Below are 13,169 nucleotides of genomic sequence, written 5' to 3' on the forward strand. Positions count from 1 at the left end.
CGCCTCTATCCCGAACAGCGAGGATATCCATTCTATTGTTTCCAGATTGACATCATTATGGAAGAATATGGATTTAGATTCATTTATTTGAAGTCTAGTGGCTTTTTGGAATCTTTTTAGGATGTCATGAAAACATATCCAAGTGAGTCTGCATAGCATTCCAAATATGAGTACATCATCGACAAATAAGTTATGCGAGATATAATTGTTTCTGCAAATCTTCAAAGGCTGGCACCTGTTTTCACTAACTGCCTTGTTAATATGGAGACTTAAAGAATTCATTGCCAAGATAAACAAAAGAGGAGATAGGGGACAGCATTGGCGCAATCCTCTGGCTGCTAGAAAAAAAGAGGAAGGAATCCCATTTATAATGATGGCATAGTTCACTTTCTCGACGCATGCCATGATCCAGTTTATCATATTAGATTTTAGGCCAATCTTTGCAAGTAAGCATCTAATAAAACCACAATCTAGGCAATCCTGTGCCTTTCGAAGACCAATTTTAAATATGACAGCTTCACTTTTTTTAGAATGTATGGTGAACAAGCTTTCTTGTGTGTTGGCAACAACATCCAAAATATTCCTTCCTTTTAAAAAACCATGCTGATCCTTTGTTAAAAAGCTAGATAAAGTAGCTTTGATCCTTTCAGCAATAATTTTTGAAATGATTTTGAAGGATATATTACAGAGGGATATAGGCCTGAAGTCTTGAAAAGATTCTGCTTCCAATTTCTTTGGAATGAGTGCTATTTGAGTGGAGGAAGTTATCTAATGTATGCTACCTGAGATTCTCGCACCTTCGACCATCCTTAGCAGATCTTGTTTAATAAGATCAAAGAAGTGGATGAAGAATTCTATTGTCCAGCTGTCCAGGCCAGGGCATTTATCCTTTTTGAAGGATTTCATAACTCCTAACAGTTCTTCCTCTGTGATAGGCTGGAAGAGGCATTCATTTTGTTCGTCATCAAACATTTGTGGGAATGGATCAATGCCCCATAAAATGTCCTGAATCCTGCAATCATCAGATCTTTTATATTGATTCTCAAAATATCTCACGGCTTCATTCGAGATGTCTTGTTGAGAGAATAGGAAGCCCCCCTCGACCATCATTTATCTTCCAAATGGAGTTTTTCCTCACGCCTGGAGTTAGCAAACCTTTGGAAAAAATTTGTGTTTTTGTCTCCTTCCTTTAGCCAAATAGCCCTACTCTTTAGTCTCCATAAAGCTTCTTCCTGCTCCATAATTTTTGTTTTTTCCTTTCAAGCTCCTTTATATGGCATCTCATATTAAAAGGAAGTATATTAGCAACGAAAACTCCAGAGATATTGTCTAGTTCCATTTGTATTTCCCGAAGATTCGTTATGTTCAGTTGTCTTTTCTTAAACTGCCACTCTTTTACAACCTTTCTAATGGAAGATAGCTTATCCCTAATGGTCAAAAAGGGGGCATCTTATCTCTTGTTGATAAATCCTTCCAAGTTCTTATTATGACTTCATTAAATTCTGGATCTTCTAACAATGACCTGTTAAATTTAAATGGGTATCCTTTCCTAAAACCCTTTTCTCTCTAGCTGAGATATATCGGCCTATGGTCTGATATGAACACATTTCCAATGGAGGAGAAAGGCATACCCATTCTATCAATTATGCTAACATTTAAAATAAATCGATCAAGTCTTTTAGCAATATAAGCCCCTTAAATCCTTCCATTGTCCCATGTCGACAACATTTTAGAAGGACTTATGTCAACAAGGTTCCTGTGTAATAGCTCATATCTGATACGATCTACCAGCGGGTCTTTTTTCCTGCTTTTCCCCCATGTTTCATCAGAGTTTAGAGTGACATTTAGATCACCTGCAATCATCAAAGATTCGATGTCAAAAATTTCTGATGCAAATAATTTCTCCCAGAACAGGAACCTGTTCTTGTAAGGGGCGTAAATGTTCAAAATATTAATGGGACAGTCTTTTCCCCTGAAGGAAGCCGAGATGAGAATGCTCGCAAAATATTTATATGCTTTTGCTCTAATCCAATTAGGGTCCCATAAAACTTCCAGACCCCCAGAAAGGCCATTGGCCTCCAAAGCAGCCATATGCCAAGTAGGAAACATTTTCCTAAAATAGGAAATGGAGACAGGAGTGCTATGCATAGTTTCTTGGATTAAGATGATTTTGGGTTGAGCCGAGTAGAAAAGACTCTTTAGCGCCAAAAAAATTTGGTCTACTCCCAGACCCCTTATGTTCATAGATATGATGAAAGTCATTGAGGGGGCTTTTCGGTCGCACTTGCTCTGAGAGGCCGGTTCTCTGACATATCAATGATAGGACATCAATAAGGGAAAGATTCCGTACTCCTCTGTCTACACCATCAATCCTCCCCCTGAAGTGTCTACTGCCTCTGTTGTTTTTTCTTCTCACCGTAATAGTTTTTGCAAAGTTTGGGCTTATATGGGGAGACAATGGCTTCCTCGGTTTATGAATGGTTAGGGGTCTAAGTTCAAGCGATTTCTTGCTTAGGAGATAGTCCAGGTCGCTATCAGGTGAATTAGTTGGGGAAGAAACAGGGGAATTAAGAGGGGTAGCCGACACCATAGGCTCTTTTCCTTTCACAAATGGAGTGATGTCCTTTTTTCGCGATGCAGAAGATGATGAAATAAAAATAGCTTGGGAGTCCACTGTAAAATATTTGAAAGGCTGGAGGATCGGTGGAGGAGGAGGGACTTCTTTATCATCAATCAGTTCCAGGGGGCATACAAAAAGGATTATGAGCCTTTTTATCAGATGGGGTGATTGATCTTCTCGAGCTTTCAGGCAGGGTACAATGACTCTGAGAAAATATTGGTGGATGGAAAATATTCTGAGAATTTGACTTCTGAAAGGGAGGTGGAGATTGGTGAAAAAAAAAATTAAAGATTGGTAATTCTTTGCGGGTCCTCAGATTCTGACAGAGATAAACTAATTGTAGAAGACAACTTTGCCTTTCCAGGTGATTGAGACTTCATCTTACATTTGTTTGTAGCTGACTGGAATTTTCTATGATGCATTCTGCTCTTTAGAACAGGTCGCCGAGGACAGTTCTTGATTAAGTGTCCTGTCCTATGACATGCTGAACACCTGAAAGGGATTCCCCATAAATCCAATCTATGATTTACTTTTAAATCTTTCCAAGATATCTCTATTTGGTCAAGAAACCCTCCCCTGTAAGCTTTTTCTATGAGTATCCAGGCTACACGTTTGTCTTTTTCCCCAAGACATCTTGGGTCAACATAAACACATCTTCCTATGGCGTTTCCTATCTCAGTTAAAGTTTCCTTCGACCACAACTCCAGAAGGAGGCCAGGGAGTTTGACCCATATCAAATTATTAGAGGGGGTGTTCTTCAATGGATTGTAACCAATGTACCACTTATAAAGGGCAAGAAAACTCCTTCTATATACCCATGGACGTTTCTGAATGGTGTCTAGATCACTGGCGCTTAGAAAATGAAAACAATACCATTCTTTTATAAGTTTAGCTACAATGGGTATATATCCGATCAAAGGTTTCCTTTGAATCTCAAGCCACTTGCGCATCATAGCATCATCCATCTCTGGAAAGTGCCATTGACCAACCAGAGCGTATTCCTGTAGACTTGCTATGCGATCGGTCAGGTAAATACTGCTTCCAGGAATGGTTTTAACAGGCTTCAAGTTCTTTTTATAGCGGCTCGAATGTTCACAAATTAAATTTTCCCTCTGTTGAAAATCGTTTTGACTACCCTCCCAAATAGTTTGCGCACTTTGTGGGCCATCGCCATCCGTGTCAGCAGCTGGCATCGAAGGTTGGACTACTACGTCAGCTAGAGTAGACTGCCAGCCACTTGATAATGTGGCGACCCCCTATCCATCTTCGGCTTGCATTGTAGCACGAATCATGGCCTCCATGGCCGATGTGTCTGACGCACAATCCATACGTCAAAAGACCCCCCCCCTGTCCTGACTGAAGTACTGGGCAGTCCTAACAGGATTTTCCGGATCGGGTTTTTAATCAAGTAATAAATAGAAACTGTCCCCCTCTGAACATATTACCCAGAGAAAATAATGCCGAAAGAGGAAAAGTAAAACATGGCTGACGTGAAAACTGGCAAAAGGAAGCCTCAAGAATGAGAAGCTCACTTTCCGAGAGGAAAGTGTATTCTCATGAAGCCAATTGTCCTGAGGTAATAAAAGTGAATGACGCTTGCATGAGGAAGCATAGGACGTGGTGAAGGGCAGTTCGAAAAACGGCGGCTTCTACAGTCCCAAAAAGTCAGATCACATCACCTAAAGTACCATCGTCCCTAAAACCCATGAGATTTGAATCTCCTTTCTCTACAGAACTACAGAAACCGGGCCCGGGAAGTGAAATTTTTCACGGAGGCAAGAAATGTCGAAAAACATACAGACCCCAGACAGGAGAAGCTACCATTCCTCCAGATATGCGGGCATCATAACATGGATAGATTAGAGGGATGGGCAGGTAGTCCGCATCATGTGGCCACCCTAATCAATCAGAGAAATTTCGACTCATGTATCCAACGTCGAGAAAGAAAAAACAGAGTCAGTCTCGAATCTGTAATTTGTGTTTCAAGATGAAACATCCGGGCATACTATACAGCAGCAGCGTATTTCATAAATACACCACCAAGAACCTATCTTAAAACGGATGTCTGAGCATGGTTTATATATAACAAAGTAATTCTTCAGTTTGTAAATGTATACCCACAAACCACCGGAATTTACAAACCCTGACATGTGAAATAGAAAGCGAAACTAGGCAGACCTTCGGGGAGTGAGGTATAAAACTAGACGCTTAGATGATTATGATGTTTGCGGATATCGGTTAACTCATAGCAGTGAGATTTGTGAATTGAAGTGATAGATGTTTTGATGATGCTCCTTTAATATCACAATGTTGAAGGAAGGTGGCAACCAAAAACAACGCATGACAAATCTTTGACATTCCACAGTCAAATGACAAATCCCACATCTATTGCACAAATAGAATAAATATTGTTTAATATGCCACCACACTTAACTTCTTGTTGAGAAACTGGGTGTATCCCTATTGGCTTTGTGATTGTGTTGTCGTAATGACATGTTTATTGTGTAGTGATTCAGACCTTTGTGTTGTGTTGTTTGTTGTATGGGCATTGGCATGGTGTGCCCAAAACAAATTTTATTTTATTTTTCCTTTTCACCTCACAAAGTTATCCCACATTGATGGGAGAAAGAACCTTTTGGTTGTTTATTTTATTTTATTTTTTCTTTTCACCTCACAAAGAAGAACCTTTTGGTTGTTTATTTATGTGGTGGGTTCCAACGAATATAAAGGAACACAGTGAGGGGAGGTGCAAAGGTTGATGGTTATGGTCAAATTTGTTTTTTTCTTTTCACCTCACAAAGTTATCCCACATTGATGGGAGAAAGAACCTTTTGGTTGTTTATTTATGTGATGGGTTTCAACGAATAAAAGGAACACGGTGAGTGGAAGGTGCAAAGGTTGATGGTTATGGTCATACATTGTGTGATGCGGGGACTTGGTCTTGGGTGATGGCTTGTGGTTTGTGTCATATATACAAATTTTACAATGATTAATTTGTAATTATTATTAATTTTAGTTATATAGTATTGCAATATATATTTCTTATTATGCACAAAACTTTTTAATTATTATGACATATTATAGTATTATGTAATATATTATATTTATTAATATATTACAATTTTCATTTATTTATGTACATTATATCAATATTAATATAATTGTAATATTAACCTTATGAAATATTTATTGTACATATATTTGAATTTACATTATTTATAATATATATTATTACAATGTTATTATTAACAATTTATTTGCTTGATACAGGTGTGTCGGGCGATATGGAGGAGAAGTCAACATGCAAAACCAAACACAAAATGTGGGGTAATGTGGTAACCGAAGGTGCACTTGGGCGTTTACCCCCACGGTCGGGACGGACGGCTTTCCGCCTCCCCACCCGGGTTCAAACCCTCGCTGCATGCTTCTCACTGCTCCGCAACTTATTGTTGATCAATCTTGCTTCACTGCTCCACAGCATATTGTAACAATCACGCTTCTGTAAATATGTGTACATTGCGAATTCAATCTCGCTTCTGTAAATATATGTAAATTGTGAATTTCGAGTTAATACAGCTTCTTCTAGAGGGACTCACCCCCCCCCCCCCCCATTTAAAAAAATGTGGTAACCGAAGGTGCCACATCACCTTCTTGTGACCACCAGGAGGGTGTCATCATGAATGTGAAATAGTGACCTCATAAAGTGACGTCACAAAGGAGCAAAGAGGGGGTAAAAGAGAAACAAACAAATAAAAAAACTAATGCAAGCAAGAAGGATCCCTATAGATTTTTTGAAAAATATATGTGGGGGCTGTTAGGATATTCCGACACATAGGATATAGTTAAGTTCAACTTGGTCTAGTATAGAGTTAGGTTAGAGTTAGGTAAAGTGTGTTTCTTTACCGTTGTACATTTTGTAACTTACAATCCGACGGTCACGATATGTAGTGATCCGACGGTTCACTCTCACCTCGGTATTACCGACACTTGATCCGTGGCTTGACACCCGATTGGTCCATGAGTTCTATTTAAAGCGCATGGAGGGTCATTGTTCGGGTAATCCGTGCATGAGAGAAGCTTATGTAAATTTTCATTCTTTGATTAATAAATTGCCTGTAGTACCCACGTTGGGACAGGCCGTGGACTGTTTCCCTCCTTGCACTCTGAGGGTTTTAACCACGTCAAAAATACTGGTGTATTGATTTGAGATCTGGTTGTGAGCGGTGTCCTTTTGGTATTCTTTCTGTGGAACTTACCCTGTAAATTCCTACATGGTATCAGAGCTATTTGAGGGCCGCGTCCGTTGGTGATCCAAATCTGAAGCCGGTAGAACTGCATGCGGCTGTCGTTTCCTAGATCTGCTGTTTCTGACTGCTTTCGGGCCGAGAGGACTGCTCTGTTGCGTTCGGAGCATCTGTTCCAGTGAGGAACCCCTTTCGTTTCACGCGAAAAGGTTTCCGGTAGCCCTAGCTGCGTCATTTTTCAGATCGGGAGGTATACAGTGTTTTTTTTTGCAGTTTACTGTTATTTTCTCTCTGCTTATTTCGGTCTCAGTTTATTTAGCCTTTTTTTTTAACCGGATCTATACCTTTCATTTCTGCGTATGCTCTTTGCCCTGCGACTCTGTGCGATCTGGGCAAATCAGAAACAGAAAGGAAGGATTTTTCTCATGCGTATGCTCTTTTCCCTGCACCTTAGTGTGATCTCGGAAAATCAGAAACATTGAGAAAAATATTTAGTTTTTCGGCTAAAGCTAACTTTGAGATTTTTTTTTAAAATTTCTAGTTTTTTGGCTAAAGCTAACTTCGAGCCACAAGGTTCGTTTTTCTTTGCATATTCGTGTTGGGTTTTGTGTTTTGTGTTTTGTAGGGAAAAAGAGCTTTCTCAAGGCAAGCACGCAAACCGAGGCCCCCCCCCCCTCTCTCTCTCTCTCTCTCTCTCTCTCTCTCTCAAATTTTTTGTATAGATCAATTGGTTCAAAGCTATTTTAAGAGAGTAGAGGTCTTGGGTTCAAGTCTCCATTTTGTGGGGGCGGATTTTTTCATTCCCGCACATTCGCGCACTTTGCCGGCTACTTCAACAATTATTTTTCAAAAAGCCATAACTTCTTCATCCGGAAGCCTTTTTCAGAGCCGTTTTTTTTAAAACCGCCTATTTTTTCGAGATCTATCCATTGGAACACCTACTTTCAGCATCTTCAGCTTCAGTGTTTTTTAAAATGGAAAGCCCATGCCAAGTCATTCTTGACAGCACTAACTACTTCCAATGGGTAGCCTACATCGAAGATTTACTTAGAAGTAAAGGTCTCTTCAGAATAGCCACAGACCAAGAGAAGAAACCAAAAGATGAAGACAAGGCGGCAAAATGGGAAAATAGACAAGATCAAGCACGTGGTTTGATAGGGATGTCTATTTCTCCTGATCTTAGATTCCACATTGCGGAACTTGAGACTCCTCATGAAGCATTAGAAAAACTTGCTAAAGTTTTTGGGATTAAAAATGAAATTAGAGCCCATCAACTTGAAAATGAGTTGCTTACTTTGGATCCTAATAATTTTTCTTGCATTGAAGATTTCTTGTCCAAATTCAAGAACCTTAGATATCTCCTGGAAGGTGTTAAAGTTAAGAAAGACGATGGTAACCTTATTTATTCCATCCTTACTAAGTTAGGACCAGCCTACTCTGTATTTGTTTCCACTTTCCATTCTACAAGAGAAGCTTTCATTTGTCAAGGACAAGACTACAAGCCCCTTCCTTTGACTCCTTTTGTGATTCCTTAATAAGAGAACAAGAAAAACTCTTACACCTTGGTCTTCTTAATCTTGGAAACTCTTCCACGAAAGCGTTAGCCGCCCAGCAGCAACCAAATTCAAAGAATCCTAAGAAGTCATATCCTCAAAAGAATGGTCCTAAACCATTTCAGCCTCAAAATGAAAGATCATTTCAGCAAAATGATAAGACCAATAAAAACAAATGGAAGAAGACTGATAGACATTGTAACTTTTGTAATCGAGATGGCCACTTAGAATCTAAATGCTTTAAGAAGATGGAAGCCTTGGAAGCCGCAATGAAGAAACATAACATCCATGTGGAGCCTACTTCAACTTCAACTTCCGGAATGGCACTTTCTGCATCTCATTGTCAATCATCTCAGTCTAGTTATGCATTAAATGTATCTTCTTCTTCTTCTCATTCTCATGAGTGGCTCATTGACTCTGGAGCCTCTTGTCACATGGCCAAAAACCAAGCCATGTTTTCTTCTTTAAATGATTGTAACACCAAAAATATATATATTGGTGATGATAGATCTCTTAATGTTGTAGGGACTGGAACTGTTCATCTAGACAATGGTCAGTTTAATGATGTATTATGTGTTCCAACCTTATCCTGCAACCTTCTATCTGTCTATCAGATAACTCATTCAGGTGAAGGTAAAATTGTTGAATTTTCACCTCATGATGTTGTAATCAAGGATCTAAAAGATCCTAAACAGATTCTAGCTACTGGTCTTGCTGATGATTCCAAAAGGTTGTATAAGTTTCACAACTTTGGGTCATCCAATCTTCCCTCAGTATTTGTTGCTCATAATGATGAAGTGAGCAAACTTTGGCATGAGCGATTTGGTCACTTAAACTATCGCTCCCTTCAGCATCTATGTAAAGAAAATATGGTGACAGGTCTTCCTATGGTATCTTGCAGAGATGGTGTTTGTTCCGGATGTGTACTCGGAAAACATCATCGGGACAGTTTTGACAAACGTGCCTCTTGGCACGCCTCAGCCCCTTTACAGCTTGTGCACAGTGATTTATGTGGTCCTCTTCCTGTTGCTTCATTCTCTGGCTGCAAGTACTTCTTAACTTTCATTGATGATTTCTCCAGACGCACTTGGGTATACTTCTTAAAACTCAAGAGCGAAGTATTTACCACTTTTTTGGCCTTCAAAGCATTTGTTGAAAAACAATCTGGACATCAAATTCTTAAGCTAAGAACTGATAATGGTGGAGAATATGTTAAAAACACATTCATCAACTTTTGCACCGAAAATGGAATTCAAATGCAACATACTGTTCCATACACTCCACAACAAAATGGTGTAGCTGAAAGGAAAAACCGCACCTTAAAGGAAATGGCTAATTGTATGCTGCAATCTAAAGGACTCAGTCTTAGTTTTTGGGCCGAAGCAATTAATTGTGCAAATTATATAATCAATCGCACTCCTACTAAGGTTCTAGAGAATATCACTCCAGAAGAAGCTTGGAGTTCCATTAAACCAGATGTAAGTCACTTTCGTGTGTTTGGAAGTGAAGCATGGGCCCATATTCCAGATGAAAAGCATAAAGCTTTAGAACCTAAAAGTGAGAAATGTACTTTTGTTGGATATTCTGAAGATGTAAAAGGTTATAGACTTATTCCATTTATGTCCAAAAATGTTATCATTAGAAGAGATGTAAAATTTGATGAAAATAAATCGGCCTGCGAGCCTAGTCCGGCGGATGTGCCACCTCTTCCTATCTCTTCTATCTTTGAAAACATTTCTTCTTCAGATAATGAAAGCGAGGATGATAATCCTCCCCCACCTTCTCAGGATCCTCAACTTCCAAGATGGGTCCGTGCCACTCGGGATGCAGCAGGTGATCTTGTCGGTGATCCTACAGATCAGCGACATACACGTTCTCAGTTTGAAAGAGCCTCTTCTTTACTGGCTCAAGCTCCAGTAAATCATGATCCTGACACTTTTGCAGAAGCTTCAGGCCATCCACATTGGGAAGCAGCTATGAATGAAGAATATCATTCATTGATGACAAATGATACATGGGATCTTGTTCCTCTACCAAAGGGACGCAAACTTGTTAGATGTAAATGGGTTTACAGAACCAAGTATGGACCAGATGGGAAAGTTGATAAACATAAAGCTCGTCTCGTTGCTAAGGGCTTTTCACAGGTTGAAGGCATTGACTACACTGAAACCTTTTCTCCTGTTGCCAAAATGAACTCCATCCGCCTTGTTCTTTCCCTTGCTGCCTCTTTAAAATGGGAAGTCCATCAGATGGATGTTAAATCTGCCTTCTTGCATGGGGACTTGCAGGAAGAAATCTATATGGAACAACCCATTGGCTTCATACAAACAGACTCTAGCCTTGTTTGTCGACTTAAGAAATCCCTTTATGGCCTCAAGCAAGCTCCTCGGGCTTGGTATGCCAAAATGGATAGCTTTCTTTTAGAATCTGGCTTTTCTAGGTGTCATTCTGACAATACTGTCTACACCAAGAAAGAGGGCAACTCTCTTATCATCCTTGTTCTTTATGTTGATGATCTTATTCTTACTGGTAGTGATCCCAACCTTATAAACCATGTGAAGTCCAGCCTTAAAAAGAAATTTGAAATGACAGACTTAGGACATTTACACTATTTTCTCGGTCTTCAAGTCTTGCAATCCCAAGAGGGTATTTTCCTTTCCCAGTCCAAGTATGCTTGTGATATTCTTCGTCATTTTCACATGGAAGACTGTAAGCCAGCCCCTTCTCCCTTTCAGTCTGGAGTCAAACTTTCAGTCTCTTGTACCTCTCCTGAAGTTGATGCTACCTTATACCGTCAACTTGTCGGAAAACTCCTGTATTTAACCCATACTCGTCCTGATCTTTCCTTTGTTGTTGGCCTTGTTGCGCGTTTTATGCAAAACCCCTGTGAAAGTCATTGGAAAGCAGCTAAAAGAATACTTCGTTATGTTTGAGGTACAGTACAGTTTGGGATTCATTACAGTGCCAAAGCAGCTCCTCTGTTAGTTGGTTTCACTGATTCTGATTGGGCTGGTGACCCTGATGATCGGAAGTCCACTGCCGGTTATGTCTTCACTCTTGGTTCAGGACCTATTACATGGGCTTGTAAGAAACAGGCTGCCATTTCTCTTTCGTCAGCAGAAGCAGAGTATCGTGGTGCCGTGGAAGCTAGTAAGGAAGCCTTGTGGCTTCGTCAGATCCTATCAGAGTTTGGCTTTGAGCAGCAGCATTCAACCACACTTTGGTGTGATAATCAAAGTGCCATTCAGCTATGCAAAGATCCAGTCCAGCATCAGCGCAGCAAACACATTGAACTACACATGCACTTCATCAGAAAGCTCATTCATGACCATGTTCTTGAAGTGCAATATTGTCCAACAGATGATCAGGATGCAGACATCTTCACAAAGGCTCTCACAGAGGCGAAGTTCACTAAACTTCGATATATGCTTGGAGTTCAGGAAGTTGTCACTAAGGGGGGATAGGCTCTAGTGCCTCCTTCCTTCTCCTATTGTGTCATATTTGTAAATCCTTCAATCCTATCCCAAGTTGTTCTTAAGGGGGGATGTTAGGATATTCCGACACATAGGATATAGTTAAGTTCAACTTGGTCTAGTATAGAGTTAGGTTAGAGTTAGGTAAAGTGTGTTTCTTTACCGTTGTACATTTTGTAACTTACAATCCGATGGTCACGATATGTAGTGATCCGACGGTTCACTCTCACCTCGGTATTACCGACACTTGATCCGTGGCTTGACACCCGATTGGTCCATGAGTTCTATTTAAAGCGCATGGAGGGTCATTGTTCGGGTAATCCGTGCATGAGAGAAGCTTATGTAAATTTTCATTCTTTGATTAATAAATTGCCTGTAGTACCCACGTTGGGACAGGCCGTGGACTGTTTCCCTCCTTGCACTCTGAGGGTTTTAACCACGTCAAAAATACTGGTGTATTGATTTGAGATCTGGTTGTGAGCGGTGTCCTTTTGGTATTCTTTCTGTGGAACTTACCCTGTAAATTCCTACAGGGGCGCGGGCGGGGGTGTTGTGGTCACAACAATTGGTGACACACAGGAAAGAATCATTTATATTTTGTAATAAATGATATGATTAGAATAAAATTATTCAAAATAAATTCGTACATAAGACATTGCCAAGGGTCCCACATAAGGAAAAAATGAAGCCAGGTGAGTGTAAGACAATTTAAATAGACCAATGTCAAATCAATGAATCCAATTTGGGGAATATTAATTAACTTGTAATCAAATCTCTATTATGGCATAGTGAAAACAATTAGGAAGACATTAAAGGTTTGCATTCGCTCATTAAAAGGTTACCTCTTTTCCTGACATTGCTTCGCTGCCAACATGCTTGTTCACTACCCCAACAAAGTTATCTTGGTACCATGTATGCATTGACCTGCTACCAGCGAGCTTGTTTAGTACCTCGACGAGTTTGCATACACTTCCCATACATGTGCGTTTTCAACTCTCCTTGAGTGATACTTGTAGTGACCAGTTTAGGGGTCTAGATTAGACTAAATTTAATTTCAACCAAGGTAGGTAAACTTAGAGGCACGTGTCTACAATCTATAGACCTAAAAGGATCTCATCTAACTAGATAAGTGTCTACTGTGACAGGCTACAGCACTCTTTTACAAGAGATTGGAATATGTTTCCTTTCACACTTTAGACACTCAGATCATCTAATTTAATTAACTGTTCTAAAAACACAGCGTGTTACTAGTCTGAGTTTTCAATCCTCTTACAAGGAT

The sequence above is a fragment of the Pinus tabuliformis genome, chromosome X (assembly GCF_031772625.1).
Source record: "Pinus tabuliformis cultivar Carrire ecotype Pingquan chromosome X, CPIR1, whole genome shotgun sequence".
NCBI classification, from domain to species: domain Eukaryota; kingdom Viridiplantae; phylum Streptophyta; class Pinopsida; order Pinales; family Pinaceae; genus Pinus; species Pinus tabuliformis.